Source organism: Zootoca vivipara, chromosome 6, assembly GCF_965207765.1.
Source record: "Zootoca vivipara chromosome 6, rZooViv2.hap1.1, whole genome shotgun sequence".
NCBI lineage: Eukaryota > Metazoa > Chordata > Lepidosauria > Squamata > Lacertidae > Zootoca > Zootoca vivipara.
In genome coordinates, this window is record NC_142589.1 from 41613418 (window position 1) to 41636264 (window position 22847).

General features: G+C 42.1%; 1 non-coding gene across 1 annotated transcript; it reads left to right on the forward strand.

Moving 5' to 3' along the window:
• Positions 1–3312: 3312 nt before the first annotated feature.
• LOC118088036 (U1 spliceosomal RNA) lies at positions 3313–3476 on the forward strand. Its single transcript, XR_004692901.1, has one exon. It is a non-coding gene; the product is annotated as a U1 spliceosomal RNA (small nuclear RNA).
• Positions 3477–22847: the final 19371 nt, after the last annotated feature.

Consider the following 22847-nt stretch of genomic DNA (forward strand, 5'->3'; position numbering starts at 1 on the left):
ACACTTATATCTAAGTGATGTATACACTGGCTAGGGCATGTACACAGAATGAAAGATGGCAGGAACCCCAAGGGTGTGCTTGGCTTCTGACACTAGGCCTGTTGGTAGATCAACTCTGCATTATAAAGCTAACTGCAAATGTGACATGATATCATGTACTGGCTGGATGCAGAAGAGTGGTGGGAGGCTCCAGCTGGGGAAACCCCCAAGGGAACCTCCAGGGGAAGAAGGTTCAGAGCCAGGGAATTGGTGGTGGGATGACAATGAGTGGTCAGAGGGGGAAGAGGGCACAGACTGGGAGGAGGAGGTGTCGGAAGCTGAATAGGCAATGGGGTTTAGTGAGCAGGAACTGATTGGGACAGAGAAGGGTTCGGAATAAGAGGCAGGGGAGGAGAAGTGCCAGGAGACAGAGATGAAGCAGGCTGCTGAAGAATCCAGGAAATCTCCCTCTCCTGCTGTGACCAGCTCCCCCCCTGCCCCCCAATCTCCCAGAGGAATGAATTTGCTTTTAAATATGTACTGCATTTCTTCTTCATCGCTAGTGCTGGCACCATATAGATTCCACCCCATATGCCATAATGTTTTTATTGTTTGCATAGATCAGCAACTCTAGAGAATGATCTTTATCAGTGCTCTTCTGCCTCTTACATTCTTTCATTCTCTGCTAGACTTTTGCTCCCCCTCCATCAACTCCCTGAATGTCATTCTGCTTCCAAGTGTTATTTATTAATTACACTCACATCGGTACCCAGCCTAGCTGTTTTCACAGCTTGGTATTAAAAAGTACATCTCCATTCCTCTCCTATATAAACTGGCTCTCAGCTATCTTACTTTTAAATTATTTTAGCATATTGGTTTTCTCTAGACACGTCCAAAATAAAAATAAAACCCACCATATTGCATTTTGAAAGCACCTATTTCGTTATTTTGCTGGAATCATAGACTCTCACTCAGAACAGTAATTGGTGTGACATGCACACACACATATGTATGCAGAATAATTTCTTTTTTAAAAAAATAAAGTTTTTTAAAATCAGTTGTCATGGCCAGTGACATTTTGGATCTGCTGAAAGTCCATTGCTATCAATTAAATGCAAATATGATGGAATCTTGGAAGTGGCTTGGCGTTCTTAGAAGACCTTGAAATGGCCATCTGACAGGGATTGTTTAGCTGTAATTCCTGCATTGCAGGACTAGATGACCCCTGGGGTTACTTCCAACTTTACAGTTCCAACTCTACGGTTCTATGATTCTATGAAATTTCACATGAATCCCCCAAGCCCTTGGCTATTTTCCCCTCCCATGCTCCTCCAACTCTTTGTCACATCTCTTTGGCAATCATTTCTGCTATTCTCTCCCTTAATGTTACTGATTCCTCTCTGCAATCTGGGGGGCACTAGGCTGGGTTTCCCCATAGCAGAAGCAACTTGCTTGTTGATGAGAAATATCTACAGGAGACAAGCTCTGAGACTAGGACTTGTAGGGTATAGTGGACCAGGAATGACCCATGGGGGCCAGCTGACAAAGGGCTTAGGTAGACTGGTACTGCAGCCTATATGGCACCCTTAAAACACAGAGGAGGTTTGCAGTGGGAAATAGTGCTGTTAGTGCTGGATAAAATGTGCTGGATTCTGATTGCTCAAGGTGAATTTTGCACACACATGAATGAAAACCCTCCACTCAGCAAAGCAGCTCACAACGTTGTGTTTAAAGGCCTGTTTACATGATTTTGAATGTACCCTTTGGGCTAGGTCACATGACAGCCTTAGAGGAATTTGTGTGTGTGTGTGTGTGTGTGTGTGTGAGAGAGAGAGAGAGAGAGAGAGAGAGAGAGAGAGAGAGAGAGAGAGAGAGAGAGAGAGAGAGAGCACAAATGGGTATCACAAAGAAAACATCAACATCATAATGGCATGGTTTGCCAAAGAAATGTTAGGCAAAAGTATGGCTAATAAAGCAAATTTATGCACCGCAAAATATACGGTATGCCTAAGTTTGCTCCTGTTGGAGGCACTAGATTCTTTAGTAAGTATCAAGGTGTAAAGGTGTGTGAAATCAAATTGAAAAAGGTGAGCAGTGACTGCAAAATCCCATTTTTGAAAAATGGACTTTTAACGCTGGCCTTGTTTCTATCCCTGAGCTTCAAGCCGTATCTCAGTTATGAAAAGGTGAAAGAGTGGCTGACGCTATTGAAAAAGAAGGTTATCATAAAATGAAGACGGAGCTATAATTGGCTCTCCTGCTGATACAAGTGAGGAAAAACAATTAGCAAAATGCTTTAAAAAGGCTAATCTGAAAGAGTGGTTGCCTAGAAAGTCCATTCCATTAGGGTGTCAGCACTCATAAAACTAATCAAGAGCCTTCCTGCTTTGCTGGGTGACGCATCAGCTCAAAAATGAAAGGCCGGTGTGCCTTTTCCCTTGTATGCATCATTTTGTTTGCACACTTGTAATGTTATGAAACAGAAGCATTTACTCATCATTTTCAAAGGGTGGACTTATGCCCCTGTGTGAAATATGATATCATGCTGTTTGTTCCAAGTTGCTCTGTGAAGCAAGGCTGCCTATAAACAGTATTAAGAACAAAATCATTATCCTGGAGGCCCGTTGAAATACAACATTTATTTATAGTTAGTAAGTGTCCTGTCCTGTCTGATGGGCAGAGGAGGGAGGGAGAGATAGCCAGTGGCAGTATGCCTCTGAATACAGGATGGTGGAAACCTGTAGAGGAGAGAGTGCTGGTACACTCAGCTCCTGCTCCTGGGCTTCCCATAGGCTTCTGGTTGGCCACTGTAATGACAGGATGCTGGAACAGATGAGCATTTTGTCTTATCCAGCAGGGCACTTCTTGAGTTTTTAGTCCCTTTTCAAACTCAACTCCCCAGCCAGCTTCACCACCTCCTCTCTCCAGTTCTCATTCATCCTTGAATCAATTGTCACAGGTAGAAGAAGGAGGAGAGCTAAGATTGTTTTTCCATATTTGGAACTACTGCCTGTGACTGGTTCCCTCCATTTAGTTGTATTCCTCATTATTAAAAGTTCAATTAATTTTGTTACTTGCTCATAAGAATTACATTCATTGGGTTGGATCAAGACTTCTCTTCATACTTTGAGTGTAGACCAACTGAAATCAATGGGACTTAAGTTTGTTACCAGTCCAATTGATTTTCAGTGAGTCTTGCTTTAAGATCGACTAAGTAATCCATTTTGCTACTGATTCACTTCTGCAATTCCATTCATTTTTGTTTGCCATTGCTGGGAGACTGTTCAGGCTTCTGTGGCCTGTACCTTCAAACTGCTTTCTGAAAAGTGGTACATACTTACCTGGCAGGGGAGAAACCATGATCCTGAAGGTGGTTTTCCCAGGGTGAGGCTCATCCATTGCACTTTGGGTGTGCTGACCCCTGCAATTTCCCCAAATGTGGGAAACTCAACTGCATAATTTGTGGTAGTGAGGGCAGGGGCGTTGCTAGCTGCTTTGGCACCTGGGGCGTCAAAGCGGAGGCACCCCCTGGGGGCAGGGTGCCACTCTGCAGCGTTGTGACGTCACGATGCATGGGCGTGACGCCCCTCGCTGGCATGCCCCTCGCCTCCGTCTAGGGAGAGTGTGCGCCGCAGCAGGAAGGGAGAGTGCGCATTGGCTGAGCAAGCCCTGCAGCACCTAGCGAGGTTTTTGCCGGGCGGCTGCCGGGACCGGCTTGCTCCCTCAGCCGACACACGCCCTCCCTTCCTGCTGCGGTGTGTGCTCTCCCTAGTTGAGGGGCAGGCCAGCGAGGGGGGTCACAAGCATTGCCTCGCTGGCCCGCCCCTCGACTCCACCCAGGGAGAGTGCGCAGCAGCAGGAAGGGAGAGCGCACGTCGGCCGAGGGAGCAAGCCAGACCCGGCAGCCACCCAGCGAAAACCTCGCTAGGCGCTGCAGGGCTTGCTCAGCCAACGCACTCTCTCCCTGCTGTGGTGTGCGCTCTTCCTGGACGGAGATGAGGGGCGGGCCAGTGAGGGGTGTCACGCCACCCATAAGCGTGACGCCACCTCATGTGCATTTTGGGGCGGGGCGCAGGTTTTGGGGGCGGGGTGGGCAGCCGTGATGGCGCCCCTGAGATCACGCCGCTCGGGGCGGCCCGCCCCCACTGCCCCTATCTTCCTACGCCCCTGAGTGAGGGACTGCGCTCATGAAACAAAAGTATTAAAAAGTGGTATATTAAATACCTTAGCAGCAGCAGCAGCAACAACAACAACAACAGGTTAGCAATTCCAGTGCCTCTGCACGTCTCCATGTGAGGCACTTTACTCCTTTCTTTTTCTGCTCTTTTATTCTAAAACAGTGACATGCACCTTTTATGGTTCGCCTTCCGGCCATACCTTTTCATCTCCACCTCCAGAATAAACCTCTTTATCTTTTCAGATGTTGCAACATCATTTCCCAATGCAGTAACCAGCTCTGTGCATATATTCTAAGTGAGTCATACCAGCTGCTTAACCTTATCATCATTTCCTTGAATTTACACTATAATCTTAAATTACCTACTCAGAAAAGCCTAATTTCCTTCCCCCACATTGCACTTCACCCTCCTTTCTTAAAAAATAAAAATCACATCTCTATATTGCCGAGAGATAATATGCGGATTGAAGGGCTGCCTTTCTGCTCAGGACTTCTCCTTCTTAAGCCCATTCATTCAGTGCCTGCAGCTTTTGACACTGTGCCATGATGTATCACTTCACATTTCTCAAAAATGCAGATTTGCTTTGTTGAGTATAGAGAGTAGCAAGTGCTAATTTATCCTTCGCTTTCTCTTGTCTGCCTGCTATTGCACCGCAAACCTAAAGTAGAGGTTACCTTTCACTGAGCTATGGTGCTTCCTATTCATGAACGTTAAAGCAGCGCTGTTGCTCAGGAATATTGTGAACCAGAGATGATATGCTGAAGGACAATAATCATTTTTCTGGTCTATCTCTGCTAAAGGTCTACCTGTACTTTGCCCACAGGCTGGATCAGCAAGTCTCAGGAATTGCCATTCATTCACCAAGTTGCCTAAGAGTACTTACCTAACCTCATCCCTACCGAGTAAAATGGCTGACCAATGTGACCAAATTAACCTGAGCAACTTACTGCTCTTTACCCCAGCTCATAGGTGCAGAGGAGATGAATAATCTGCCAACATATATAATGCATAGAAAGGAAATAAAAATAAAATACCTTATTTGGCCCCAAAGCAACCAGTTAATCTTGAGATACCAGAAACTGGAAAAGGTCAGTGTTGGGGCTGAGTTGATATGCATCCAAATGCCAATTCAATCTGTGCCCTGCCTCCCTAGTGTAACTTTATTCCCAGCCAAAACCCACTGGATTGGGTGGAGGAATGGCTAAGCTTCACAGCGCTGAAACAAGAGAGGTTTTGAATGACCCCTTTATTTTAAATTGAGAATATTTTAGGATGAGAACGAGGAGTTACATCAAACTTGGACATTGGCTCAATTTTCACAGGCATGGCAAGGCATTTGGGAAACACAACCGAGGGCATAACAATGTATGAGCATCTTGTGCAGAATCCAGGCAGTCAGATTAAGCGGCATCCAGTCCAGAACCATCAGGACCAAAGCAACTGTGAGGAAAGAGCAGCCAGGCAGGAAGGAAGCAGGCAAAGAGGTGAATCACAGCCAAGATTTGAGGGCAAAGGCTGCAGCAATCATAAGTAATGGTTCACAGCTCACCCTGCTTCTGCTATTTCCTCTGCTCCCATTTGAGGATGGGCAAATTTCCTCATTTCATACTGTTATCATTCTGTGTCTTCATGCTGCCCTTTCTTCCTCCCCCTTTCCCTTTCAGTGTAACTGGGAGAATTTCCAAAAGTAATGCCAGAAATGGTACTTAAAAAAAGAAAGAAAACAAAACAAAATCATAGTGCATATTTCCCCCTTCCAGACCGCCCGTATACTCCACACATGTGCACATTGAATAAACTGCTACACACACACACACACACACACACAGAGAGAGAGAGAGAGAGAGAGAGAGAGAGAGAGAGAGAGAGAGAGAGAGAAAATCACATGGAGACACCTTTGATTTTGGCATTATTATTATTAAATTTGTATACCGCCCTATACCTGCAGGTCTCAGGACAGTTCACAACATACATAAAATTCCCACCAGCCCGCCTTTGGAAAGAGCAGCATAGGACACTCTCAAGGTATATATATATTTTCCTCCTGGGGGTTGTCATTTCAGGCCTCCATGGACAGGTATAGCCTGGATTTTTCATACACAAAGTCCTCCTCCTTGCTAATGATTACCATGCCTGGAAACGCATGTCTGTTATTTTATTTTATTCCTATACAGCTGAATCAAGACAAAAAGGTTCTCAAAGCTGAGCACATAAAATCAAAAGTAAAAACATAAAAAGGCAAAGATAAGAAGAACATAAAATGCAGCAACATGGCAGGATAAGTGTGTGTAAATAAAGACAGTTTAAACTGTCATCTAAAACTAGGTGCTGCATTCAACAATATCGGTGCTACTATGCTGCTATGCTAAGCGCCACATTCCTTGTGGTCACCATAAGGAATATGTCATAAGGGGCTTTTTAGCAATGCTTCTCCAGCAGAGCTCAAGGAACAGGCAGGGATGTAGGCAGAAAGGCAGCCCTAATACTGTGGGCCACATTCTCTCCCAAGCAACTTATGTGGGCTGCACACCAGTGGTAGGTAAGCAAGGCCAGAAGCAAAAAGTGGATGGAACTATTTTTAGCATAAGTTGGAGGTAGTTATTTTTTATTTATTTTTAGTAGACTGCTCAGGTGGGGAAAAAAGCTAAATATACAAAAACTCAGTCACAGGATTTGGGACAAGAAGTAATGAAACAGTGGTTTAAGGTAACCCAGTAAACTCAGTGGCCAGTGAGAGGGGAGACATTTGGTTCTGTCTGCATGTTATTACCAACCTACCTTATTTTGGGGTGTATGGGGTGTTAGGGGAGGGGTGGTACCTCTGATTGGGGACATGTCGTGCTCCTTCTGGAGTAGTTTGTTCTCCTTTGGTATTCACCCTGCACTCACCTCTCACCTGTGATTCCTAGAAGCTGCCAGCGTGTGATAGCAGCCACAACCTGGGAACAGCTTCAACTGGCTGCTAAACCAGGTGAGGGGAGCTGATGGATCTCAAACCTTTGGTGAGTTAGGGACTTCTAGTGGGACCAAGAGTGGGCCCAATGGTCAAGAAGGCAGTTTCTGCATGTGTTGTAGAGGAAAGCGAGAGGCAGGTGGGACTTATCAACCTTGGAAGGTAGCTCTTCTAGGCAGAGCTGTCAACTTTTGGATTTGAAAATAAGGGATCAGCAGCCTCACCTGTCCCGGGGACAGTCTATGGTATATCTAACAATTCAGGATAGCAGCGGGAAACGTTGCTGGAATAAGGGAATTTCCAGCAAAAAAAGAGGGAAGGTTGACAGCTGTGGCTTGGAATAAGGGAGTTTCCCGCAAAAAAGGGAGGGTTGAGAGCTAAGCTTCTAGGAGAAGGAAATCTCTGGTCCTAAGCCTCTGCTGCCTTGTGGGATATATTTGGGAGAATAAAAGTTTAAGGAGTAAACCCTATGCAAATCTGGAGTGGAGTCCCTAAGGCAGTTGGACGGCACCTTGTATGCCTCCTTCCAGCAACTCCTGCAACCAAGCTATTGCCAAACATATTGCTCTGCTTTCCTTTGGACCACATCAGCAAGGCTGAGAGAGGGGTCTTCTTGTCTCAGCAGCCCAGGACTTCCATGCTCACTGCCACAGGCTTGTGTCCTGAGGAGGTCACTTTGTCGCTGTTAAAGCAGAAGTTTAACTTCACCCCTAGAGGCACATTTCATTGTCTCTCAAGACAGACAGATACCAGCAAAGGTATAAGCTTATTTCTCACTTCTCCAAATAATACCATTCCTGAAACACACCTATCCTTTGATATTCACATTTGTCTGAATTTTCTAATGCATTTCTCCAACCAAAAGATGCATACAAAAATGTGTGAATTAGGGGGAAATGTGCATTAGAACACATACATTAGTGAAAATAATATGCATAATTTGTTTATTAGGAGAAATACATACTAAAAGACCGATCAAGTTTGTTTCTTAATGGTGAATGCAGTTCTCCAATAAAAAGTGCACGTGGAAATGAATGTATTAGGGGAAAGTTTGCACAAAATTCATATATTTGTGAAAATAACATTACAAATGCATTATTCATGAAAACTGATTTCGGAGAAATGTGCAGAAAAATGTATTCATTTCCACATAGGTTTTTCTTTTTCTTTTTCTTTTAAAAGCACAAATTGATGCAGAAATAGGGTGGAATGAATTTAAGAATGGGAAGATGCAAGATTGAGAGAGACCAAAATCATCTCCCTAGTCTAACAAATATCCCAAGTCTGACATTCTAACAAATATACCAAGCAGACCCGGAAAAAAAGCCAGCCCTTTGTGAATCACAGAGCTTCTGCCTAATTCTAAGGATGAACCCTACTCATCTCACCGTGATCTTAAACTTTAATTGTCTTTGCAAAAGATAGCCCACTGCAATATTCTGGGCAACATCTCATGGATATAATGCTCACTTAGCTGTTTGTTATGAATTGCATACCACCATCAATCATCTCCACTCAGCAAGACAGCTTTAGCCTTTCACAAATTTTATCCTTCCTTTTTTATGATAGCTATTAAAGGCTTTAAAAAAGTATTTCATTTTCTTAAGAAACATACAAGGTTTGATGAGATATTTTTCTTCAGTTGAATCTTGCCTATGCAAGATTGCTACTTCCAAAAGAGCGTTGCACTTCTATGGAAGGCTTTAATGGTATCCCTATTCATGTTCCCTTGTATTAAGTAAGCACATATGAGTGATGCTTCCTTTGAACAGGGCATCGATCACTATTCAGCTATTTTTCAGATACGAGGCCAAAGGCCTGACTCCTAGTACCTTCACTTAATAGGCCGCAGGCTGAGTCTAAGAGCCTTAGGCCCGAGACCTTGGAGAGTTGAGCTCTAAATCTGTGGAAAGTTATGTTCCCTTTTCATGCCTCCGATTCACTCTTGTATACCACTCATTCCAAATTCCAGCTTAATCCCCCTCTTCAGTCATTACAAATTAGGGACAGGTCGGTGGAAAGTGAACCTCTGCAGCAGGGAGCCTTTTGCAACTTTCCCATGGCATCCAGTGAAGCTGAATATTGGAAGTTTCAGGACAGATAAGAGTACCTTGGTTTACAAACACAATTGGTTCCGGAAGTCTGTACTTAACCTGAAGCGTACTTAACCTGAAGCGAACTTTCCCATTGAAAGTAATGGAAAGTGGATTAATCCATTGCAGACGGTCCGTGGAGTACTTAAACTGAAGCGTACTTAACCTGAAGTGAACTTTCCCATTGAAAGTAATGGAAAGTGGATTAATGTGTTCCAGACGGGTCCGCGGAGTACTCAACCTGAAGCGTACTTAACCCGAAGTATGAGTGTAATTGGTTCTGGAAGTCCGTACTTAACCTGAAGTGTACTTAACCTGAAGCGAACTTTCCCATTGAAAGTAATGGAAAGTGGATTAATCCATTCCAGACAGGTCCGCGTCTGTAAACTGAAAATACTCAAACCGAGGTGTACTTAAACCGAGGTATGACTGTATGTACTTATTCACACAGTGCATGCATAACCTAATTCACTCCCACAGGAGAGCGTGATGACCACCAACTTGGAATTAAATGAGGATAAAGTTATCAGTGGCTACAAAGGCTTATGACTATGTTCTACCACCACTTCTGGAGGCAGTATAATAATAATGATATAATAATAATAATAATAATAATAATAATAATAATAATAATAATTTATTTATTTATTTATACCCCACCCATCTCGCTGGGTTTCCCCAGCCACTCTGGGTGGCTTCCAGAAGGATATTAAAATACAACAATCTATTAAACATTAAAAGCTTCCCTAAACAGAGCTGCCTTCAGATGTCTTCTAAAAGTCCGGTATGCTTCAAGAGGGAAGAGTGCTGTTGTGCTCAGGTCCTGGTTGCAGTCCTCCCACAGACATCTGGTTGCCCACTGTGAGCACAAGATGCTGGGCTAGATGGGTGACTGGACTTATCCAGCAGGCTCTCCTTACGTTTTTGTATTCTTAAAATATGCTGACGAGGAGACTGACCAGGAGTGAGACCTTGGGGTCATAATGGATAACTGGCCCGATCCAGCAGGCTCTTTTTATGTTGTATCTGCAGATGTTCCCCGGGGCTTTTAGAACTCTGAAGAATCATGGTTCTCAAATCGACAGTGAATCCTCATGGATACAAAAAGCTCCATACTGTGAGAATGTACTCAAACTGGAAGGTGACTATAGAACAACATGAAGGGAGGTGGAGCTAGTGCTCATTTTCACTGCATTCTGACATGTGCTGCTGGAGGATTTTCCAGCAGAAGACTTAAGAGAATTCCTAAAATTAATTCTGGAATTGAAGCATAGTCAGTTTGCCAGCTCTGAGTTATTTCAGTTCTTCCACATATTGTTCCTCACCCCCTGCCTCACTGATGTGTGCATGTGCTATTGGTTATCAAATTCAGGAGAGTTGCTTCAAAGCCACATCAAGTTCACATCAGAAGGAAGATACTGATTAAAGAACTGAAAACTATACAAAACCCAATAGGCTCAGTGCTCCATACAAAATTTGGGAAGTATTCTCCTCTTGTCTTTAAAGACAACGGAGAATTCCAAATGCATTGGCTCCACTTTGGCAAGAAGGCCAACCAATTTCTAATCCCAAAATCCAGAGAGAAATTTGGATGAAACATCCCTAAATTGAAAGTATTGGCACAATTGGTGGTAAGAGTGTTGCTTATCCCCAGAAAAGCAGATGTTGTCAAGAGGGAAGGAAGTAATCTTTGCAGAATGATAGCTTTAAGCTGTTTAGAATCAAGCGTCTCTTTTCAGTTTTCTCTCTGTCTGACCCTAATTGATTTAGAGAGTTAGGCATTTAGTAAGTACGGCTACATCGTTGGTAGCAACCAATCTCTTTCTGCAAGCTGGCTTTTCACTAGGTTTACAGTCAGCTAAATTCAAGCTCTGAAAATTAAATGGCTGGAGGCTCAACCAGCCCTGAGTTGATTACATAACACAGGAGCAGCTCAAAAACATTGTTCATATAGATTGACCTCAGGTGACCTGGAAATGACAATCCATTAAAGCAAATGGTGCTTTTAAAACTGGACACACACACACACATTTTAGACCACACTAAATGGAAGCAGAGCAGAAAGCAATGGAGCATTTCCCCATGTTAATTACAGCACAATCCAGAAGAGGGCAACATATATATTCGTATGTCCTGTTCTATTATACCTGGGGAAAGAGATAGATAACATAGGTACGGTATGATGTTATCCATTATTGGATTTATTTCTCTGAATGCAGTGTTCAGTTCTCCAAAGACCCTTCTTCAGAATGAAATAAAGTTGCTAAAATGTATTTTATTAGAGAACTGAGCAGTGGATTCAAAAGGGCTGTACTACAAGGAGCACAGAGGCACAACAGAAAGTGCTCTATAAAATACAACTGTTGATTTACAGAACTTTTTGCCACAAGATGTGATGATAGTTGCTGGCTTGGGGGATTTAGCAAACTTGTACAGGGTAGCCAATGAGTCTCAAACCCCCAGAGAGTTAAGGACTTCCCCTGCATGTGAAGACAGACTCCAACGAATTGAGTGGACGAGACGAATAGTTTTGCTACACAAATGGCTGATATTCAAGCAGCTGGAGTTTGTCCACTTCCTTCCTTGTTTTGCTGGTCAGCAGCTGTCATTTGGGGCTGAAACTGTAGGAGGAGGGATGGAGAGAAATCAGACAAATCAGGGAGCAGGAGAGTTCTGACAAATCATGGCGGGAGGGAGAGAGTTTGGATAAATCACAGATTAGAAACGTTTCCATAGAAAATAATGGAAATGGTCAACTCATTAGGCGAAAGCTTACCTAACAAATTCTTGGGAACTCATTATGTTTGGGAAGTGGGACCTGTGTGTATGAAGGCAATGTGTGCATAAATGTATGTATAATACATTAGTGGAAGCTGCTGCTGCTGTTGTTATTATAATACTGTATTATATTAGAATAGATTGATTGAGGAAATGTCTATATTAGTCCAAACTTCATATACTGAGAGGTAGTCACAATAAAATGCTGATGAATTTTTTTAAGTTTAAATTTTATCTTTATTGATTTCTTTAAAAAGAATACAAACAACAACAAAAAAGGGGGATACAAAAATAATAACATAAATAATATAAATTCAAATTTAAGCCACCCAACGTAAAGGAATACATAACTTAAATTAAATCTATGCCATTGGGCAAATTAAACAAATTAATATATACACTTAACAATAAATCAAAACAAATCCCCAAACATATATATAAAATATAAACATAACAATATGCTCACCATAACAATATGCTCACCAGAATTTTCATGAGGTTAAAGAAAGTCACTAATTGTTGTGGAGAACAAAGTTTAAGATTGGAGAAATACGAAACTGAAAGCAAAGTTTTTCGAAGCCCACTCTGCAGTAACTCAGAGTGGGGCTTTGAGTGGGGCTCCCCCTATTCTCTGGATAGCATTCCTGTTGAGATATGCAGGCACACAGTATCTGTACTGTCTGGAAACAGTAATTGGGTCTTTACCATGAGTGTCCTTTTGTTTAAGTGTGTCTGTTGTTGTTATTGTGTTTTTAACAGTTTTAAATTATTTTATGAGTAAATTGCCTTGAGGCCTTGGTTTAAAAGGAGATGAGTACATTAATTGCAATAATCACAAAATAATCCCTTGGGCCTATCTAAGAATTCAAAGTAAACTTAATGCTTGTGGTTTCTCTCATAGTATCCTAGAATTTTGATTTAACAAGAATTTTCTGTTAGGGGTTTCTGCAGAACAGTAATTCCCAGGATTCTCTGAAGAAGAAAAACTATTAAAGCAGCTTAACTCTATGATGATCTCAACAGAAGGCCTTGCTTTTCCCATCTAGCATGTTCATCCATTTTCATTGGTCAACAAATCTTCAAACAAGTTATTATACTGCTGGTGTGTTGGATGAGGATGGAGAGATCAGAGATACACTAGGTCAGAAAAGCTCTTGGTAATCTTAATTATCCTCCTGTGTATGTAATTAAGAACTGGAAGGGTTGATAATGGAACTGAAGTTTACTGCTTTAAAAATACTTGATTATTGTAGATAATATGGCTCTTTAGCTTCTCAATGCTATAGCAAATTGCCTTCAGCAGATAAAGTCAATAAACTTCCCCTAATGATGTAGCATACATTTAATAGTCCTTAAATAAAAAAGATCATATTTTTAGTTTCCTTTAAAGTCTGACTTGAGTCAGAGCACTATCTCTGACACATAAGAGATTTGCATCACAGACACTCCATGTTTGCAGGGTAAAGATTGCTATGCATGTTGGGGATGTGTGTGGACACATAGGCCACTATGTAGAAGTTTGAATGATTTCTTCCATCAGGCTGCAGCAAAAGGGCAGACATCACTGGGCCACTCCATTGGCAAGGCAAATGGATCAATTTCATTGGGTCTCCACTTCTTCACATGTCACCTGGCAGCAGCTATTCTATCAGGCTGCAACATAGAGAAAGAGAGTTGACAAGCAGGGCTTCTCCATCATCTCTTCTGAAAAAATAACTCCTCCCCCAACTGTCACATAGCAGGCTGCAGCAGGGAGAGAGAGAAAAAAAAAGAGATGGCAAGCAGAGGTACTCAATTGGCTCTCTTAAAATAATAGGTCAGTTAGGCAGATCCCTCAGCTTGTCACCTGGAAGCAACCATTCCATCAGGCTGCAGCACTGGGAGACATGGGAAGCAGGGTCATTCCATTGGGTCTGCTGGGACACCAGCAGTATCAAGCTGCACACTTCTGTACCCATTTATCTTCATAGTGCTGTAGATAATAGGCCTCCACTATGAGAACATTTTATTATACATTGAGGGAGGTAGCAAGTCCAAAGACAATGAATTGGAGCTAGACATAAATGAGTGGAAGTTTGCTCATGCAGTGGGACTTTCCGGACTCCTCCTCCTCCTCCTCCTGCTCCTCACTACATGCCCTTCAAAAGCCACTCCTGAGGAATCTTTTGAAATGGTAACTGGAATTGCTTTTCCGCTTATGCAAAACATATGGATCAAAGCAAATAGCTTCAGGCAAAGAGGGGTGACAGTGCTGTGATCTCTGCCTTCTAATGAAAACAGTTATTCTGTGGACATTTTTTGTACAGTAAGAGCCACCGGTATATTCAAGAACATAATGCAGTGCAGTCTTCTGGAAGCTGTTTTCTCCATCACTCTGCACTCTTCCTAGTGTCCTGAGCTTATTGATTTGAAAAAGCTCAATGGGAGGCAGTAACCTCATGATGTCTTGTCCCCTTCGACAGTATTTCATTGCAATGCCTTTTTCTCATTCATTGAGGGAGAATGTTTTTTAATGTAGTTTAGGACTACACTCCAAATGCAGGATGAGAAAGAGCAGTAAAAATAACAATGAATGAGGAATTAATATCCTTACAGTCTAATCCTCTACATTTCTTCTATTAGAAATGTTGGCTAAATGATGGTGCGGTCTAAAGTTAAAAATATGTCTAGTTGTGGCTTACTTAATTTCTACTATGGAGACCATTTAATGTGATGTGCATTAAAGCTTTCATAATATAAAAGTATGTATATATGATCATGTGAAAAGCATCAGATGCTCTTCTAAGCTTCTATCAGTGTACATGCTGCACATTAATTTTATGGCCTGTCAGCTACCATTAAGCAAATATTTGCTTTTCTGGCTTATACTTCATCTAGTTAATGGGAGGGAATCAAATCAGTCCCATGTCAAATCTCAGAGGATTCTGCAGAAGAAGAAGAAGAAAAATCCTTCGCTCTCATGGAGCAATTCCACACATTCCAGAGAAAGGCTCAGTCAGCCCAGCTTGGCTCTGCTCCTCGATTTGATGGTTGTCCTTGACTTGGCTTGAAATAGAAGACCAGCTTTCTATAATTAAATTACAGAGTGAAAAACTGCAAGGTGGGCAAGTGAAATCTCCTTGGAAGATGTTAGTTACCAGAATAGAAAATGCAAAGGATGCTTTCAACTCCCCCAACCCCCTGCCATATTCTAAACTTAGCTCTGATTCCCAGTATTAATTTCCTCAAAAAAAGAAGAAGAAAAAAGCAGTGATAGCTGATCAGGAGCTAGCCGGGTCTATGGAATATTATTATGGATTGTTATTAATTGCATCTATTAGTTGCTTTTTTTCACTAAGCATGACCTAAAGTGACTTACAAAATGATACAATTATTGAAACCAAGTATAAAATACCCAGAACAAAATGAAAACACATTCTTAGTATGTCTAAAAAGGCAGGTCAAAGACAACCCACTCCATGAAAAGACAAGCAAGCAAGAGGCCACAACTGTCAAGTATAAAATGGGATGTCAAGTATAAAAGATATGAAACTGAAATCTTCTGAACATTGTAGTTTTGAAACAACAACAACAACAACAAGGTGACGAACGATCTGAGTATGCAACAATTCCTTAATTTCTAGTTTGAAGACTGAAGTGGAAAATGGTTTACATTTATTATCACGTATGCAGGACTAAATGAGCTGCAACTAAGTATGCTACAACAGCTGAATACGGCAGTGGTACTTTGGATGTTATTAACCAGCTAAGTGCAGCTGAAAAAAAGTGGTAATGGAACTGACATTATCTATCTATCATCATCATTCCCTCTAATAGAAGACTTGGGTGGTCGACTGCCTGCCACTTTGGAAGTGAAGCAGAGCCACCCAAAAATAAGGGAGTGACTTCTGAATACTCAGGGGAACCCTTAGTCACACAAAAGTCTAGAGGTTTGTAAGTTAAAGACATAAAATACCTCAAAAACTGCCCGTGAGCTTCCAGGACCTATGAAATGCTGAGGGCATGGAAATAAGAAATCTAGAATAATTATTCTCCTTGTCTGCAGAGGGAATGCCAAAGTTTACACTGAATGCCAATGCCTTTTCTGTTTGGAATGGTACACGCTGGTACCCATTCACAACTCTGCTAAAATCCTACTTTCTCCATTTTGTTTTATGGATCAGTTACATAACAAAGGAAGTCAATAATAATAATAATAATAATAATAATAATAATAATAATAATAATATATTATTTATATCCCGCCCAACTGGTTGGGCTTTCCCAGCCACTATAGGCAGCTTCCAACAAAATATTAAAAATACAATGAAAACATCAAACATTAAAAACTTCCCTAAACAGGACTGCCTTCAGATGTCTTCTAAAAGTCAGATAGTTGTTTATTTCCTTTACATCTGATGGAAGGGCGTTCCACAGGGTGGGTGCCACTACTGAGAATGAGTTAGACATTGGGCAGGCTGAGGCTAGAAATAAAGTCTATGGTTGAGCACAATTGAGTTGTGGAATGGTGAAGGTGTCAATTACTGGGGAAGGATGAAATAATGAAGAAGGAATTAGCCCGTTTGGACCTTTAACTTCTTATAGTATATACTCAGTGTGTGCAGAAGACAGAGATGCATGCCAGAAGGTTCACACTCTCCTCCCCATGTCAAACACTCCTTGGCTATATTGTGATAAAGCATCCAGATTCAGGTCTAACCTCCAAAACAGGTCCTAAGTCTTTTAGAACTTCACAGGACTGTGGGGAAAGGTTTCAGGAGTGTGGTGAAAATGTGCCCTCTGTAGTCCCTAAACTACACCCTACAAGGCTTCTGTTTCAAACTGGTTGAAATCCTGAAAAGAGGCACTGGGAATACAGTGCAACATTTTGTTGTGGTTTTCTCCTTATAATGTCTTAATTCTAAGATGGCCCAACTCACACACCTTTTCTCAGCCTCTGGAATAATGGTCTATCACTTGATGACTTTGACATCAAGTAACTGGCGGACTTTCAGATTTGTACAGTTCAGTTTTATTTCCACATTGTCCGTATGTCATAACGCAAGGATAGGGAAATGTTGCAAATTACAACTCTCATCATTCTTGAACATGGCTGGTGCTGGCGAGAGTCTGCATCACAGAAATGCAGAACTACGATACAGAGAATGATGCCTAAAAACACCCCCACACAAATCCTACAGATTGTTACAATGGGTAAGAGTTTGGTGAGTTAGAAATCAGCCTTATAAATCGGCCCACCCCTGGCTGAATGGAAGGGCCAGCTCTGCATGGGAGTGGGAAATAATCTTGCTTCCTGCTTCTGGTCACCTCACCCAGTGAAAATCTGCTTTTCAGATTTTGCAGCCTAGGTTTGCTCTCTTGGTCACAGGATGGAATGTTGGAAAGTGGTTTTTATAGCAAGAGAGAGATTTAGGGGACTAAACATGTGGATACAGCATATTGATTTTGATTCTTGACTTTCTTAACCTCATGCTCATGTCATTTGCAGTTAGTTATTCTTGGCTTTGTTTCCTCCTCTGTGGTAAATGGATGTCAGTTATGCAGGTCCCTCTGTTCTTGCAAAGCTAGAAAAAATTGATTTTTTTATGGGTTCTACTGATGGTGAGAATTTTTTTACATCTTCCTCTCTAGCAGGACTAACAAGCGCTGTGTACTTTGATTCTGTCCCTCCTCTAATTACATTCTGCCCTCAGGCAGGCTTTTATACCCAGTAAATCTTCTGTCAGATTGTAGAAACCTTTGCAATAATAGATTGTAATGAAGATTAAGCTGACAGATACATAACTGATTTATTTTAGATTACTGTACAGTAAAAAAGGAAGGGGGGACTCTGAATAGTCAACAGTGTGTAATGAAAAATATTACGTGGTTGCGTTCTCTCCGCTGCTTCCCAGGGAGGAAATGGTGGAGATAAAATGATCCAACTACAAACTACAGATTATGAGAGATGAATGCACATGGCTAATTATATGCTGTCAGACACCTAGCAGAACTAGAATCCTTTCTTGGTAGACCAAAAGAAAGTTAAATTTGAGTTGAGCCCTTGGGCAAAGAGGTGAATTCAGGACAGACAAAGGAAGCACTTTTGTACAGAGCACACAGTTAAACAGGGAAATTGATACCACTAGATCTGGTGGCACCCATAAATTTAAAGAGCTGTAGTATTAGATTAGACATATTTGTGGAGGGTAAGGCTATCAGTAGCTACTTGTTACGGTGACTGTACGCTGCATCTAAGGCAGGGAAATTGATACCACTAGATCTGGTGGCACCCATAAATTTAAAGAGCTGTAGTATTAGATTAGACATATTTGTGGAGGGTAAGCTACTTGTTACGGTGACTGTACGCTGCCTCTAAGATCAAAGACAGCAGCTGAATTCCAGTCCCTTGGGAACCACAATGGGAGAGGGCTATTGCTCTTATTCTTATGTCTTGCTTGTGGACCACTTTCCAGGGGTCTCATCCCAGTGATATGTGGGGATGAGCCATCAATTTCGTACTGTTTGCCTATTTTAAAAAGCTAGAAAGAGGCAGAGAGCTGTGGAAGGAAATTTTAGGGTTTCCAAATGTCTGGAATTTCCTGGACATATCTGGAATACTGCAGCTGCAAGCAGTGTCCGGGTGGAAATTGGCAAAAAAAAATAAAAAGTCCGGGAAAATCTGGGCGTATCACAGCCCATGTTGGCAGTGTCGTTTTTTGCTAATTTTCCTCAGAAACAGCTCAAAAACGCCCAAATTCCTTGTGATTTTGCAAAAAAGGCTCAACAATTTTGGGCAAAGACAAATGTGGCAACCCTAATATAGGTGCAGCTGAAATTGGTTGGTAGTTGCATTGTATAGAAATGGCTGCCCTTTTTGATACTGATTTTTGAAAGGGATCTTTCTCCTGGATCAACAAGTTAACAGTTCATTGAATAAGTTCCTGTTGTTGTTGTTTAGTCGTTTAGTCGTGTCCGACTCTTCGTGACCCCATGGACCATAGCACGCCAGGCACTCCTGTCTTGCACTGCCTCCCGCAATTTGGTCAAACTCATGTTCGTAGCTTCGAGAACACTGTCCAACCATCTTGTCCTCTGTCGTCCCCTTCTCCTAGTGCCCTCAATCTTTCCCAACATCAGGGTCTTTTCCAAGGATTCTTCTCTTCTCATGAGGTGGCCAAAGTATTGGAGCCTCAGCTTCACGATCTGTCCTTCCAGGGAGCACTCAGGGCTGATTTCCTTAAGAATGGATAGGTTTGATCTTCTTGCAGTCCATGGGACTCTCAAGAGTCTCCTCCAGCACCATAATTCAAAAGCATCAATTCTTCGGCGATCAGCCTTCTTTATGGTCCAGCTCTCACTTCCATACATCACTACTGGGAAAACCATAGCTTTAACTATACGGACCTTTGTCGGCAAGGTGATGTCTCTGCTTTTTAAGATGCTGTCTAGGTTTGTCATTGCTTTTCTCCCAAGAAGCAGGTGTCTTTTAATTTCGTGACTGCTGTCACCATCTGCAGTGATCAAGGAGCCCAAGAAAGTAAAATCTCTCACTGCCTCCATTTCTTCCCCTTCTATTTGCCAGGAGGTGATGGGACCAGTGGCCATGATCTTGGTTTTTTTGATGTTGAGCTTCAGACCATATTTTGCGCTCTCCTCTTTCACCCTCATTAAAAGGTTCTTTAATTCCTCCTCGCTTTCTGCCATCAAGGTTGTGTCATCTGCATATCTGAGGTTGTTGATATTTCTTCCGGCAATCTTAATTCCGGTTTGGGATTCATCTAGTCCAGCCTTTCGCATGATGAATTCTGCATATAAGTTAAATAAGCAGGGAGACAATATACAACCTTGTCGTACTCCTTTCCCAATTTTGAACCAATCAGTTGTTCCATATCCAGTTCTAACTGTAGCTTCTTGTCCCACATAGAGATTTCTCAGGAGACAGATGAGGTGATCAGGCACTCCCATTTCTTTAAGAACTTGCCATAGTTTGCTGTGGTCGACACAGTCAAAGGCTTTTGCATAGTCAATGAAGCAGAAGTAGACGTTTTTCTGGAACTCTCTAGCTTTCTCCATAATCCAGCGCATGTTTGCTATTTGGTCTCTGGTTCCTCTGCCCTTTCGAAATCCAGCTTGCACTTCTGGGAGTTCTCGGTCCACATACTGCCTAAGCCTGCCTTGTAGAATTTTAAGCATAACCTTGCTAGCGTGTGAAATGAGCGCAATTGTGTGGTAGTTGGAGCATTCTTTGGCACTGCCCTTCTTTGGAATTGGGATGTAGACTGATCTTCTCCAATCCTCTGGCCATTGCTGAGTTTTCCAAACTTGCTGGCATATTGGGTGTAGCACCTTAACAGCATCATCTTTTAAAATTTTAAATAGTTCAGCTGGAATATCATCACTTCCACTGGCCTTGTTATTAGCAGTGCTTTCTAAGGCCCATTTGACTTCACTCTCCAAGATGTCTGGCTCAAGGTCAGCAACCACACTACCTGGGGTGTACGAGACCTCCATATCTTTCTGGTATAATTCCTCTGTGTATTCTTGCCACCTCTTCTTGATGTCTTCTGCTTCTGTTAGGTCCTTACCACTTTTGTCCTTGATTATGGTAATCTTTGTACGAAATGTTCCTTTCATATCTCCAATTTTCTTGAACAGATCTCTGGTTTTCCCCATTCTATTGTTTTCCTCTATTTCTTTGCATTGCTCATTTAAGAAGACCCTCTTGTCTCTCCTTGCTGTTTTTTGGAAATCTGCATTCAGTTTCCTGTATCTTTCCCTATCTCCCTTGCATTTTGCTTGCCTCCTCTCCTCCGCTATTTGTAAGGCCTCGTTGGACAGCCATTTTGCTTTCTTGCATTTCCTTTTCCTTGGGATGGTTTTCATTGCTGCCTCCTGTATAATGTTACAAGCCTCCATCCATAGTTCTTCAGGCACTCTGTCCACCAAATCTAAATCCTTAAACCTGTTCCTCACTTCCACTGTGTATTCATAAGGGATTTGATTCAGATTGTATCTTACTGGCCCAGTGGTTTTTCCTACTTTCTTCAGTTTAAGCTGGAATTTTGCTATAAGAAGCTGATGATCTGAGTTACAGTCAGCTCCAGGTCTTGTTTTTGCTGACTGTATAGAGCTTCTCCATCTTTGGCTGCAGAGAATATAATCAATCTGATTTCGATGCTGCCCATTTGGTGATATCCATGTGTAGAGTCGTCTCTTGTGTTGTTGGAAGAGAGTGTTTGTGATGACCAGCTTGTTCTCTTGACAGAACTCTATTAGCCTTTGCCCTGCTTCATTTTGAACTCCCAGGCCAAATTTGCCAGTTGTTCCTTTTATCTCTTGATTCCCTACTTTAGCATTCCAATCCCCTGTAATGAGAAGAACATCCTTCTTTGGTGTCATTTCTAGAAGGTGTTGTAGGTCTTCATAGAATTGGTCAATTTCACTTTCTTCAGCACCGGTAGTTGGTGCATAAACTTGGATTACTGTGATGTTAAAAGGTCTGCCTTGGATTCGTATCGAGATCATTCTGTCATTTTTGAGATTGCATCCCATTACAGCTTTTGCCACTCTTTTGTTGACTATGAGGGCCACTCCATTTCTACTACGGGATTCTTGCCCACAGTAGTAGATATGATAGTCATCCGAACTGAATTCGCCCATTCCCTTCCATTTTAGTTCACTGATGCCCAGGATGTCGATATTTATTCTTGTCATCTCATTTTTGACCACATCCAGCTTACCTCCATTCATGGTTCTTACATTCCAGGTTCCTATGCAATATTTTTCTTTACAGCATCGGACTTTTCTTTCGCTTCCAGGCATATCCGCAACTGAGCGTCCTTTCGGCTTTGGCCCAGCCGCTTCATCAGCTCTGAATCTACTTGTACTTGTCCTCCGCTCTTCCTCAGTAGCATGTTGGACGCCTTCCGACCTGAGGGGCTCATCTTCCAGCGTCATAACTTTTATATGCCTGTTGTCTTTGTCCATGGAGTTTTCTTGGCAGGGTTACTGGAGTGGCTTGCCAGTTCCTTCTCCAGGTGGATCACGTTTAGTCAAAACTCTCCACTATGACCTGTCCATCTTGGAATAAGTTCCTAAGGTGATGTTAATCATCAGCAGTCCAAAGGCATCAACAAGAAGGCTCTAATTTACTATGGAATGAATCACTTTCTCGAAACTACTACGCCTACAAGCAGCTGAAAAGTGTATGTCCTGCTTTATGTTAAAATTGTTGTTTTGGCCTGTCCTGAATAAGGGCTTCTAATATTCATGGCCACAGCTTTCCAGGAATCTACCATATGTTGTAAGGTATTTCTCATGCATTAAAATTGATGAAATTGATAAGGCACCTGTGTTTGGAAAAGGTACCATCAAACAATCACATATTATTATTCTTTTTTGCCAAGATAATTAGCAGAGGGGGAAAAATCCCATCAAAGGTATAATGTAAGTCAAGAATACACAGCAAACACACTCAAAAATTATTTATATTTATTATTCAAGACTTCCAAATTGTCAATTAACCTACTTACTCTACCCACCCTTACTCCTCCTTCTGTTTGCAGGCAGAGGGAATAATAACTGAGTATATTTATGGAGGATCACAAAACTGCATACTTCATTATCCACAAGGCTGAACATATCCCACCAAAGCACTGATATTCTTTTCTGGCTTCTTGGTAATGCACACAATGTATTCAGAGAAGGGCTTGTCAAGCAGTCTGTGGCTGGCAGGCTGCTTTGGCTGCAAGGTGTGTAGGTTTCACATACATGCTCAGAGCCACCTCCATCCTGCTATACGATACACTAGCACAAGGTTTCCAAAAGTAGTCCATATTGACCCTTTGGGGCTGATGGGAATGTTCAGGGGATGAATAAAGTCCT